This window comes from Passer domesticus, chromosome 7 (assembly GCF_036417665.1).
Source record: "Passer domesticus isolate bPasDom1 chromosome 7, bPasDom1.hap1, whole genome shotgun sequence".
NCBI classification, from domain to species: Eukaryota; Metazoa; Chordata; class Aves; order Passeriformes; family Passeridae; genus Passer; species Passer domesticus.
This window is the reverse complement of record NC_087480.1, coordinates 62,064,089-62,077,704: the sequence shown is the minus strand read 5'-3', so window position 1 is coordinate 62,077,704 and position 13,616 is coordinate 62,064,089. Positions and strand designations below refer to the sequence as shown.

Sequence of the window (13,616 nt, the reverse complement as noted above, 5' to 3'; positions counted from 1 at the left end):
TCCCTTTTCCTTTTCCTTTTCCTTTTCCTTTTCCTTTTCCTTTTCCTTTTCCTTTTCCTTTTCCTTTTCCTTTTCCTTTTCCTTTTCCTTTTCCCCTTTCCTTTCCCCCTTTCCTTTTTCCTTTTTTCCCTTCCTTTTTCCTTTTTCCCCTTCCTTTTTCCTTTTCCATTTTCCCTTCCCTTTCCCTTTCCCTTTCTCTTTCCCTTTCCTTTCCCTTTCCCTTTCCCTTTCCCTTTCCCTTTCCCTTTCCCTTTCCCTTTCCCTTTCCCTTCCCCCAGCGCTGCACAGCTCTGGTGTCACTTTTCACACAGATTTAATATTTATTGTATTGTTCCAGGGTGAACAATTCTTGGTTTTGATTGTCTCCCTAATAATTAATGCCCCCATGCAAGGGCTAAAAAAAACAAGTTGGAAATTAATTGCATGTATAAAATACATCAACAGGAGCTTAAAATTAATTAGGCTAACTACAAGCATATAGAGAAATAATAACTCAATAGTTAAAAATATGCATAATTATTAAGCAATTGCATTTATATCTTCAGAAATGCAAAGTATAACCTAAGGCTTTAACTTATTAGTCTTTGGTGCAATCATCATTAACATTTTCTTTTGCATTTTTATGAGTAATAAAGCAATGAATATAGAGGAGAAGAATAGAACTGGCAATCCCCATTAATCCATGTGGCACATGGAAATCCCTTAGAAATAACAGGGTGAACCACCTCCCACACCAGTTGTCCTTACCCATGGGAATCCTGCAGGAATGTTGGGCTGGAGCTCCGAGCTCAGTGTGTGTGTTTTATCGAAATATCATGGAGTCATTTTTGTGGCCCTGGTGAGAGGCCTCAGGACCCTCAGGCTCAGGTTGGGGCATGCAGGGACACAGGAACAGGGACAGGAGCAGAGGGAACGGCCCCGGGCTGGGCCAGGGCAGCTCAGGGTGGGCACGCAGCAATTTCCCCATGGAAAGGGGCTCAGGGCTTGGCACTGCCCAGGGAGGTTGGAGTGCCCATCGTGGAGGTGTCCCAGGAACTCCTGGAGGTGGCACTCGGGGCTCTGGGCTGGGGACAGGTGGGGGGCAGTGCTCGGGGAGGGCTGGTCCTGCAGCCCCTCAGTGCCTGCCTGGGAGCAGGGACTCCCTTACACCCATCTGTGCTCCCAGTGGGACCCTGAGGCCACTGCTGTGAGCGATGGGACAGCCTCTCCTGCTCCAGAGGCTTCCTGGGAGCACCCAGGGAGCTGTCCTGGGAGCGCAGAAGGAGTTATCCCGGGATCACACAGGGAGTTATCCCGGGAGCACACAGGGAGTTATCCTGGGAGCACACAGGGAGTTATCCCGGGATCACACAGGGAGTTATCCCGGGATCACACAGGGAGTTATCCCAGGATCACACAGGGAGTTATCCCGGGATCACACAGGGAGTTATCCCGGGAGCACACAGGGAGTTATCCCGGGATCACACAGGGAGTTATCCCGGGAGCACACAGGGAGTTATCCCGGGATCACACAGGGAGTTATCCCAGGATCACGCAGGGAGTTATCCCGGGATCACACAGGGAGTTATCCCGGGATCACACAGGGAGTTATCCCAGGATCACAGAGGGAGTTATCCCGGGATCACACAGGGAGTTACCCCGGGAGCACACAGGGAGTTATCCCGGGATCACACAGGGAGTTATCCCGGGATCACACAGGGAGTTATCCCGGGATCACACAGGGAGTTATCCCAGGATCACAGAGGGAGTTATCCCGGGATCACACAGGGAGTTATCCCAGGATCACAGAGGGAGTTATCCCAGGATCACACAGGGAGTTATCCCGGGATCACACAGGGAGTTTTCCTGGGATCACACAGGGAGTTTTCCTGCGATCACACAGGGAGTTATCCTGGGATCACACAGGGAGCTGTCCTGGGAGTGCAGAAGGAGTTATCCTGGGATCACACAGGGAGTTATCCCAGGATCACAGAGGGAGTTATTCCGGGATCACACAGGGAGTTATCCTGGGATCACACAGGGAGTTATCCCGGGATCACAGAGGGAGTTATCCCAGGATCACACAGGGAGTTATCCCGGGATCACACAGGGAGTTATCCTGGGAGCACACAGGGAGTTATCCTGGGAGAACACAGGGAGTTATCCCAGGATCACACAGGGAGTTATCCCGGGATCACACAGGGAGTTATCCCAGGATCACACAGGGAGTTATCCTGGGAGCACACAGGGAGTTATCCCGGGATCACACAGGGAGTTATCCTGGGATCACACAGGGAGTTATCCTGGGAGCACACAGGGAGTTATCCCGGGATCATACAGGGAGTTATCCCGGGATCACACAGGGAGTTATCCCAGGATCACACAGGGAGTTATCCCGGGATCACACAGGGAGTTATCCTGGGATCACACAGGGAGTTATCCCGGGATCATACAGGGAGTTATCCCGGGATCACACAGGGAGTTATCCCAGGATCACACAAGGAGTTTTCCTGGTATCTTCCCCTGGCACTGGGGATAAATGATGAGAGCCGAGGAGTCGCAGGAGAGCAGGAAGGCTGGCAGCAGCCTCAGCCCTTCGCAAGCCCCGGGCTGTGTTCAGGAATCCTGCAGCTGCAGGAGCAGGGGCTCTGCTCTGTGTCCCAGAGGAAACGAGGGAAGGCTCAGGGGCAGCTGGAGCTCCCAAAAAGCTCCAGAGTCCAGGCAGGAGCAGGATGTGCAGTGAGCTGCCCCCCAAAAGCTGTGCAAGCCCAGCTCCCCCCTCCCTCCCCTGGGAGCCTCAGCCCAGAGCAGGAGCTGTCTGTGCAGCAGCTCCTCTCTGCTGCTTGGCCTGGCAGGTCCTGAACGTGCTCAATAAACAAATACACACATTTTCAAGGGTTAAAGACACCTCCACTGCCAGGCCCAGGGGCAGGGGCAGCTCCCCGGGGAGAGCAGCGTCTGCCCTGCCCCACCCAGAGCACCCAGAGCAGGGGCTTTGGCCACTGCCCACAGGGATCTCTGCAGAGCTGCACCGGGGGTTTGGGCCCCCAAATCCCTGTGCCAAAGCCAGCACAGCACCCGAAGGACACCAGCAGGGCAACTCTTGGTCAGTGTTACTCATTGCAGTTACTCCCCTTTGTAGCAGGGAAGTTAACTGAGATTTTTGATAAAAAAAGAAAATATAACTTGTATCTGCAGCCCACATTTACATCTGTGAAGGAAAATCCACATGAAAGAGAAGATAATCCGGTTAACTTGATTTCAGTGACCTTATTAAAAAGAAGTGAGAATTATGAAATTATTAATTGAAAGTTTCGATGGCAGCAGTTTGCAATCAACTCAATCTACCTCAGTGCCAGATGCTGCATCTGCAAAGTCATGAGCTGCAGCTGATTTAAAAACCAGACGTTTGTCACAGCCGGGTAAAAACCCAAATTTCCCCCTGCCACTCTGTGCTGCTCAGGCTTTTTCTGCAGAAGGTTATGCTTTCTGCAGTCCCAGTGTGGCATTTATTCTGCCAAAGCCAAAGCTGCCTCCTCCGAGCTGCTTTTCTTTCATTTGCAAAGGGCTGCTCCCACCTTGGCCAGGGTCCTTCAGCAGGGTCAGGATGGTGACAGCCCCAGTGTCCCCATCCCTGGGGTGACACAGGGTCCTGAGCTGGGGCACGGCTGGGCCAGGGGAGTTTGGGACACAGGGACACAGGGCAGGGGGCTCACAGGGACCCCAGCCCCAAACAGGACACAGAGCAGGGCTTACAGGGACCCCAGCCCCAAATGGGACACAGGGCAGGGGGCTCACAGGGACCCCAGCCCCAAATGGGACACAGGGCAGGGGGCTCACAGGGACCCCAGCCCCAAATGGGACACAGGGCAGGGGGCTCACAGGGACCCCAGCCCCAAACGGGGCACAGAGCAGGGCTCACAGGGACCCCAGCCCCAAATGGGACACAGGGACACAGAGCAGGGCTCACAGGGACCCCAGCCCCAAACGGGACACAGGGCAGGGCTCAGAGAGACCCCAGCCCCAAATGGGACACAGAGCAGAGCTCACAGGGACCCCAGCCCCAAATGGGACACAGAGCAGGGCTCACAGGGACCCCAGCCCCAAATGGGACACAGAGCAGGGCTCACAGGGACCCCAGCCCCAAACGGGACACAGGGCAGGGCTCAGAGAGACCCCAGCCCCAAACAGGGACAGAGGGACACACAGAAGGGGGTTCAGAGGGACCCCAGCCCCAAACTAGTCCCAGGCTTTTGGGGCCAGGTGTGGATGCTGGGGGTGCACAGCTGGCACAGGTCACTGCCCAGGTCACTGCCCAGTCCCTGCTTTGTCCTTCAGGAGCAGATCCCAGGTGCCAGCCCCGTCCCCAGCCCCCCAGTGCCCGCTGCCCTGCCCTGTCCCCTCTGCCATGCAGAGCAGCCCCGTTCCTGCTCCAGGAGCCCCACAGGCCCAGCCCGGGCTGTCAGGGACACAAACCTTGCTGCCATCGTCACCTGGCATCTTGTTCTCGTGTGACCCCGCCCGGCTGGGCAGCCGGGACAGCCCCAGCCCAGCTCCACCTCGCCCCTGCAGCGCTCTGTAAATAATTCAGTTATCCATGGAAACGCCTGTTAGAGATTCAGGCAGGAACCACAACCTCGGGTTTTTATTTAAACATGTATAATGTTCCCAAAGTAATACTCTAGGCCCTTTTTCTGTTTAATAAACCCCCTTAATGTCCCCTAAATATTAATGTATTGATTTAGTCTTTGCTATGTTTGCAAAGTCTAATTTGTTTCCTCAGCCAGGCCAAGAGGGACTTGCATTTGAAGCTAACGAGATAAATCTTCCCCAAATTTATTTAAAGTGGGACAAAATAAATATGCAAAAGACTTTAAAATCATCTAACAACCACTTCCCAGCTAAAACTGACAATCCATTACTCTTTTAAATTGCCAGCACTCGAGCAGGGTGTCAGTTTTCTTTATAAAATTAACTCGCTGGTGCCAGCCGCCGTTATCGTCTTGTCCCTGCTCAGCACAGGGAGAAAAAGCCTTGGGAAAACATTTCTGGGGGGGAGGCAGGCTGTGTGATAGAGACCCCCGAGGGTCTCCATCCCTGGCCCTGCTGCTGCTCCCACTCCCAGCCAGTGGCTGATGCCAGGTTCTCTGCAGGGTTTGTGCATTTTTTCCTCCCACGCCCGTCCCTCCCAGGGGCTGCGGGGGATCTCTCACTCTCAGAGGGGTCTCAGTGGCTTTTCCCCGCTCTGCCGGGCTGGGGCACAGGAAATGTTGGCGTTGGGAGGGGATCCCATCTGCAGGGATGGAAAGCAGGGTGTTTTGTCTGGAGTGGAGCAGGCTGCTCGCATCTGAAGCTCATCATTCTGCCGTGTTGGGGGTGCTTTAGCCACGGCTGCAGCCCAGCTCCCATCAGCAGCATGAGATCTCCATCCTCTGGAATCTGCAGGCAGAGGACAATGGGCTCAAAATGATCATCTCCTGTTGGCCCCAAGAACGCTGGTTCTGTCCCAGTGATCTGAGTGCAGTGGGAGGGTTGGTGACCCCTGAGGGTCTGCAAAGGTGCCTTCAGCAGAGTCCAAAGGCTCTTTCAGGGACTTCTTGTGTTACCTGGCAATGCCAGGGGCAGAAGGAGGAAAAAATATGGGATAAGGCTAAAAAATAAACCATCCCCCCCCCCCAAAAAAATGCTTAGGATAAAGAAAATAATAATCCACCTCCCTCAGTGAAACAAAGCCAGGCAGCTGGGAAGGATCCCAAAGCATTCTGGAGGACAGGGCTGTGGAGTTTATGGAAAGAGGGGAATGAGGCAGGGGCTGGTGGCTGGGCCTGCCCTGTGCCCTGGGCTCTCTGGACTCTGATGGGATTAAGGGGTGAAATCTGCAGCTTTGCAATGCAGGAATTGCTGCAGGATGGTGTCACCCTGCGATGATCAGCAGGGGTTGATGCCACTGACACCTGTCAGGTTTTTAATCACGATTTTAAATTGTGACTCCCTTTTCAAGGGACAGTTGCTCCATCCAGGGGCAGTCTCGTTGGGACACTTCCCCAGAAGTTCATTTGGATTGGGCTGCAGGAGAATTGGAGCTGCAGCATTTGGTTAATGGCCCTCTCCAGGCTTGGTCCATGGAGGTATCACTGCCAGGGCTCAGGGCTCCTCCACCCCTCTGGGAATGTCCCTTTCCCAGGAGAGGCACTGGGCAAATGAGGCACTAATTGTCCTGGTATCCCCTCCACCATCTCCTCACCCAGTGCTGCTGGAGCTCTGCACCCTGAGCTCTGTGCTGCCTGCCCTGGACTCTGATTGCTGGGGTTTATCCCAGTTTTCCTCTGCATTTCTGCTATCTCCTCTTCCTTAGCTTCAGCCCAGCAGTTGTCAGGGGAAATAAAGCCACCCCCTGCTTTAGCTTGGAGAGTTGATACCAAGGAAATTAAACAGCTCTGGAGAGCACTGGACATGATCTCTGCAGCTCTTCCTCAGAGCATCCTCTTCCTCACCCAGACTGCAAAGAGGATCTGACAACCGTCCCACCTGATGGTCTGGAATATCCTGCATTTAAATCTAAATATGTAATATTTACGAAGTCTTGCTAAGGACAAGCAAACCCATTGATTTCCCCCAAATGAAGTTCCTAAATCTCCAAGCATCCTTCTCTTCTGTTCCTATAAAACTGAGGAGAAGACACTGCAAAAGCATTTTAGGGTCCAGCTGTGGCATGGCAGGACTTGTAGGAGCTAAAGGGGTCCAGGTGTGAGAACCATTCCTACAAAACCAGCCCGGGAAGGAAAGGGATGAGCCAAAGGGACTTCTGGAACTTCCTCTGGTGTCCCTGTTAGCCTGACTGCACCCTGAGAGGTGGGATTGCTGCCCTGAGCAGTGCAGGGGCCCTGCTGTGTGCTCCTGGTGCCAGCAGTGCCTCAGCAAGCGCTGCTGCAGCAGCTCCCGGCGTGGCAGCCTGCCTCCAGAGCTGGTGAGGGACGGCCAGGCTGCAGTGCCCCCTCTGCTGAGCTGCTCTTTCACAAACCAGAAACAGGAGCGGGGCAAGGAGCTCGCTGGGAAAAGCAGAGGAAAGAGGAGAAATGCACAGACCTGAAGCACTTTAACAACCTGGGACTGAGCAGGGAAAATGAACTTTTGGGCTCAGAGGAGGAGCTCCCTGGGCCTGGAGGCTGTGCTGGAAACCAGGGAGCAGTGTCCTGGAAAGGTTCTGGGAATGCACAGGACCCTTGGGATTTACCAGCTGGGAAAGAGGGGCTGGGGACAGAGCTTTGCCTTGCAAAGGTGATTTCTGAAACTGGAAACAACAGCAGTGCATTTTCTCTCCAAAGCCCACCTCAGAGAGCGAGGATGCCATTCTTCCACTGGGATTTACTCCATGGCACATCTTGGCTTGGATTTATGAGCTGGGAACTTGGAGAAGAAAAATGTTCATTGCTCTGGGCTGTGTTGGGTTCGTGGCTCTGGGAGAGCCAGCAGGGGTGGGGAAGGCTCTGGCTCAGCAGCTCCTGCTCACACTCCACACACAGGGAGCACTCCCGCGTGTTCTGCACACACCCCTTACCCCCAAACCCCACGGTTTCATCTCGATTTCCTAGCCTAAGAAAGGCTAAAGGGAGGATGATGACAATATCTGATATTTGCAAGCAGCCAAATCCACCAGTTGGAAGGAGCAGAACCAAATGCCTGTCTTTAAAAAGAATGTATGGAGCTAATTTAGGAAAACTTCTGGAGACGACTGAAAAAACAAGTGAGAAGTAAAGTGGCAGATTCATCCTGTAGGATTGAGTTGTGAGGAATTTGACAGGCAGCTTTAGAGGATTGGGATTGAATGTTTCCTGCCTGGAAAATCTGCATTTGAAGGAGTGGATCCTTGATTGTACAGCTTTCCTAGAGGTGTGAAGAAAACTTCAGTTGTCCATCCAGAGATTCCAGGGCAGCAAATCCCAGGTTCCCTTCCCTGGCAGGGGTGCAGGGACACAGGAGGGGACAGCTGGGGGGCAGGCTCTGAGCGCAGGGAGCAGGGACAGGACAGGGGGAAAGGGCCCCAGGCTGTGCCAGGGGAGCCTTGAGTTGGTGTCCTGGTTTGAACAGCCAGGTTCTGCTGAGGAAGGCAGGAACCTCCCCTGAAATGGAAAATGTAAACCCCCTCCCTCTGAATTATTATGATTTTGAAATTAAGGGGCTGTCAGGCAAAGATATGGGAGCAGGAATAACAGTTCCTTATTAGGGAAAAGTAAAAATAAAGTGACAATGCAGCAATACAAACCAACTCTGCCAGAGCCAGAGCAGGAGCTGCCCCTGTGGGTCAGGGGGTGGCACAGTCCCATCCCATGGGGGCTCAGCCCTCCTGCAGTGCCAGCTGTGCCTCTGCTGGAGCAGGGATCCTCAGCAAGGGGGGAGCTTTCCTCTGCAGCTCCAGGGGGCTGGAGATGGGCCTGGTGTTCCTCTGGGAATGCAGGGCAGGGGAAAGCTGCTCCTGTGGGAATGCAGGGCAGGGGAAAGCTGCTCCTGTGGGAATGCAGGGCAGGGGAAAGCTGCTCCTCTGGGAATGCAGGGCAGGGGAAAGCTGCTCCTGTGGGAATGCAGGGCAGGGGAAAGCTGCTCCTGTGGGAATGCAGGGCAGGGGAAAGCTGCTCCTGTGGGAATGCAGGGCAGGGGAAAGCTGCTCCTCTGGGAATGCAGGGCAGGGGAAAGCTGCTCCTGTGGGAATGCAGGGCAGGGGAAAGCTGCTCCTCTGGGAATGCAGGGCAGGGGAAAGCTGCTCCTCTGGGAATGCAGGGCAGGGGAAAGCTGCTCCTCTGGGAATGCAGGGCAGGGGAAAGCTGCTCCTCTGGGAATGCAGGGCAGGAGAAAGCTGCTCCTGTGGGAATGCAGGGCAGGGGAAAGCTGCTCCTGTGGGAATGCAGGGCAGGGGAAAGCTGCTCCTGTGGGGATGCAGGGCAGGGGAAAGCTGCTCCTGTGGGGATGCAGGGGGCAGAGGCTGCTGTGGGGTTCCAAACCTCAGATTGTATCCAGGTAGGAATGCTTGGCTCCTCCCCTGGGCGGAGCATCTCCCCATGGGGTGATGGAATTTGATCACCATGCAGGGACACTCACTGGCCATGAACAGCAGTTAATTAATAATTAATGGCCCGTGGACAGCAGATAATTAATAATTAATGTCCCATTAACAGAGGAGATCTCCTGGATGGAGGACTGGGTGTGGGAGATAAGAAAACTGCCCAATGAACAGAGATAGCTGCCCCAGCTCTGACAGCTGGGGACAGAACACACAGCCCCAGCCTCACGTTGCATTTCCAGCCTCAGGCAGCTGGAGATCAGAAGTTCTGCTGGCAGGGCTGTGCAGCCCTGGCACAGCTGCCCAGGGTGGGGGGTGCCCATGCCAGGAGGGTTTCCAAGCTGGGTGCATGTGGCACTGGGGACGTGGCTGGGTGGCCCTGGCGGTGCTGGGGGAATGACTGGACTCCACGGTCTGGGAGGGCTTTTCCAGCTCTGTGATTCCCTGATTTGTCTGCCTTTCCCCTGGGTGCCTGAGGCTGGTGTTTCCTTTGATCCCACCCTGTAGCATCCCGTGCTGGTTTCTGGGAGCAGATCTTGCAGGGAGATGTTCTGAGGAGTTTCCTCACACAAGGCAAGCCCTGAGACTGGAATTACCGGGCTCCGTTTCCTGCGTGGTGTCACCTGTGAGGCAGGAACCAGGATCAGAAATAGCACAAGATCTTTAGCTGCAGACGAGGAAACGACAGCAAAATCAAACCACACGGCATTGATTCGTATTACAGTCCCGTAATGTGACTCCAGCTCCTATTATACCCACTTATCACAGGTCTTTTATCCAGCTATTCAGATAAAAGCTCGGGAATTTGTGCAGGCAGCGCAGAACAGCCCCGTGGGTGAATTTTGAATGCTGTGCTCAAGGAGATGCACACGCAGAATCTCTTCTTTTACTGTAGGTTTTGGCATCCTTTTTTTTTCTTTTTTTTTTTTTTCCACCTGATGTTTTGAATATTTCTCCCTTCAGGTTAATATGTTCATTTATAAGGAAAGGATTAAACAAAAATCTCATGAGAGAGACGTGAACTTGAATGTGAGTGTGCAGATTTGAATGGATAAAGAGGCACTTCAGGAGCTGGATAAAACCAGAGCATTCCTAAGCCTCTGAATCCAAAACTGCCTCAAGGCCAGCGGCGCTGAAGACATTACAGGGAGCAGAATAAACAGCTAAAAATTGCTTACTTATAAAAAGCTTTGTAATACCAAAGGCTCAAGTAGAGAATTGTAAGTGAGTTATTCTGTTGACCCCCGTGGATTACTTGTTTTGTTGTCTCTAGGATTCAGAAATGTTCTTATTTTATTTAGACTGAAATTTTAATCATCCCCACTTTGCATTTAAAATATGATATTATTTCCCCTTCTATCATCTGTAAGAGAAAATGGGGAAATTTCCTTAATAGTTGGCAGATTAGCTTTGTTATGTAAAACAGATCCTGGCAAAAGGAATTATAATTAACACAAGCGTTCCATTACACAGTGAAAGGGTTGGTTTAAAGTCTTTCTGTTCCAAACACTTCAAAGCAGAGGCTTTGTTTTGTGCTCCCACTGAATTGGATGTAGTTAGCACGCCCAAATATTTTGCCCATAAATATTCCCAAATCGCTGGATGTGATAACAGCAATCTCTGAGTGAACTTTCCTCAGCCCAGGTCTGGGGTTTGAAAGCCATGGCAAATCATTTCCTTCATAACTCTGCTCAGCACAGGTACCCAGAGCCCTTTAGGAACAGGAACTCATTCCCTGTTCAAAGCTCCCATTGATTTATGGAAACAAGCTGCTCCTGCTCACTCACAGGGTGGGCACAACCTCCAGTACACACCCTGGCACCCCTGAGATCCTGGGGAGGAGATTATTTATGTGCTCTGTGCTTCTCACTTCCTCAGGGACGTGTTTGGGTTGCTTTTATTATTTGGGAGGTCTTTTTGGGAATGTGATGGTGACATCCCTCTCCTGCAGGGTGGGCAGGCCCTGGAATAGAATTCCCAGAGCAGCCCCTGGATCCCTGGCAGTGCCCAAGGCTCTCAGGGCTGTCCTGTGGCTCTCTCCTCTGGCTCACACTGGGCAATTCCCGATGGAGTTACTGTCCAGGGGTGCCAAAGCACAAAGTGCAGTTTAAGGAGTCCCACTGAGGCTCCTGGCACTCTGCCTCTGTGTCCCAGGGAACCCTGGCCCCCACCAGTGGCTGGGCCAACAGAATGTGCTGAGAGGCTTTCAACTTTCCACTACCATGAGCTGATTGAGATTTTACTTTTTTATTTATTCATTTATTCTTTTCTGGGTGCCGAGGCTGTTGTGCCCCAGCACACAGAATAGAGATTTTATTTATTTATTTATTTATTTATTTATTTATTTATTTATTCATTTATTCTTTTCTGGGTGCCCAGGACATGGTGCCCCAGCACAGAGACTTGAGAATTTATTTATTTATTTATTTATTTATTCATTCATTTATCCATTTCTGGGTGCCCAGGCCGTGGTGCCCTGGCACAGAGAATACAGATTTTATTTGGTTATTCATTCATTTATTTATTCATTTCTGGGTGCCCAGGCCGTGGTGCCCTGGCACAGAGAATACAGATTTTATTTGGTTATTCATTTATTTGTTCATTCATTAATTTGTAGGTGTCAAGGCTATGGTGTCCCAGCACAAAGAATAGAGGCTTTACTTATTTATTTATTAATTCATTCTTTCATTCATTCATGTATTAGTTTCTAGGTGCCCAGGTAGTGGTGCCCTGGCACAGAGAATTGAGATTTATTTACTTATTTATTTATTCATTTATTCATTTAATAATTTCTGGGTATCCAGGCCATGGTGCCCTGGGCACAGAGAACACAGAATTTATTTATTTATTTATTTGTTTGTTTCTGGGTGCCCCCTGGCACAGAGAAACCCCTGCTGTCACTCTCCCCTCCAATGGACAGAGCTGCTCTGCAGGACCAGGGCAGGGTCATTAGGTGGGCACGAGCCCCTAATTGAGCAGGGTCATTAGCTGGGCACTGTGCCCCTAATTGAGCAGGGTCATTAGCTGGGCACGAGCCCCTAATTGAGCAGGGTCATTAGCTGGGCACTGTGCCCCTAATTGAGCAGGGTCATTAGCTGGGCACGAGCCCCTAATTGAGCAGGGTCATTAGGTGGGCACGAGCCCCTAATTGAGCAGGGTCATTAGGTGGGCACGAGCCCCTAATTGAGCAGGTTTGGAGCGCTCAGCCCAGCCCCTGGCTGCCGGTGCAGACCCCGCAGATTTGATTTATCCCGGGTACTGGGGGCCCCAGTAACAGGGGAATTAATGACCGGTAATTGATACCGGGTAATTGATACCCGGTAATTGATACCCGGTAACTGATACCCGGTAATTGATACCCAGTAAATGATACCCTGTAATTGATACCGGGTAATTGATACCTGGTAACTGATACCCGGTAATTGATACCCAGTAAATGATACCCTGTAATTGATGCCCGGTAATTGATACCTGGTAACTGATACCCAGTAATTAATACCCGGTAATTGATACCCCGTAATTGATATCCTGTAATTGATACCCGATAATTGATATCCTGTAACTGATACCCGGTAACTGATACCCAGTAATTGATATCTGGTAATTGATATCCTGTAACTGATACCCGGTAATTGATACCCAGTAATTGATACCTGGTAACTGATACCTGGTAATTGATACCCGGTAATTGATACCCTGTAATTGATACCGGTAATTTATATCCTGTAACTGATACCCGGTAATTGATACCTGGTAATTGATACCCGGTAATTGATATCCTGTAACTGATACCCGGTAACTGATACCCAGTAATTGATACCTGGTAACTGATACCTGGTAATTGATACCCGGTAATTGATATCCTGTAACTGATACCCGGTAATTGATACCCAGTAACTGATACCCGGTAATTGATACCCAGTAATTGATACCTGGTAATTGATACCCGGTAGTTGATACCCGGTAATTTACGGGAGCAGCCCATTCCGTGCCCATTTTCCCCCGCAGGGGTTTCTGCCCCGGGGCCGTTCGGGGTGCCCGTCGGGCCGGGTCTGTCACCCGGGGGACAGCATGGAGCCAGGGCTGCCATCCCAGGCTGGAGCATTTCCCATCGTTAGGGGCTGGTTTCCTCTGCAGGTGAGCCCAGCGGAGCCCTACGAGGGTGCTGCTCTCTGGAACTATGCTAAATCCCAGTTTAACGGGATTTATCCAAAGCACAGTGCCCACAAAGTGCCCTCTCCCTGTGAAAGCCACCCCAGGGCTGGGCCGAGTGCCTTGGGAAGAGCCTGGAGCCCAGCTCGTTCTCCTGCCCAGAAACCAGAGCAGAGATCTGCGCGCTGCCTGCGGCCGGGCATCCCGAGCTGCTGGGCAGGCAGCAGCCCGATGGCAATTCACTGCTGGCTGCCTGTGGAATATGAATATTAATAACGCCATTAATCCCCATTAATCCCAGCGGTTCCCATGTCGCTGGGATGTCAGGAAGATTAAATCACACCACTCCCCACGCGTTTCCGTGGGATGGGGGCAGCTCTGCAGCAGCTCAAGAGGAGGAATTAATAATGTGGAAAGCAATTCCAGGTTT

General features: G+C 51.9%; 1 protein-coding gene across 7 annotated transcripts in view; it reads left to right on the top strand.

The window, feature by feature from the left end:
• Positions 1-13,616, top strand: part of NEGR1 (neuronal growth regulator 1) — a 187,419-nt gene that overhangs the window by 77,489 nt on the left and 96,314 nt on the right. The window lies entirely within an intron of this gene.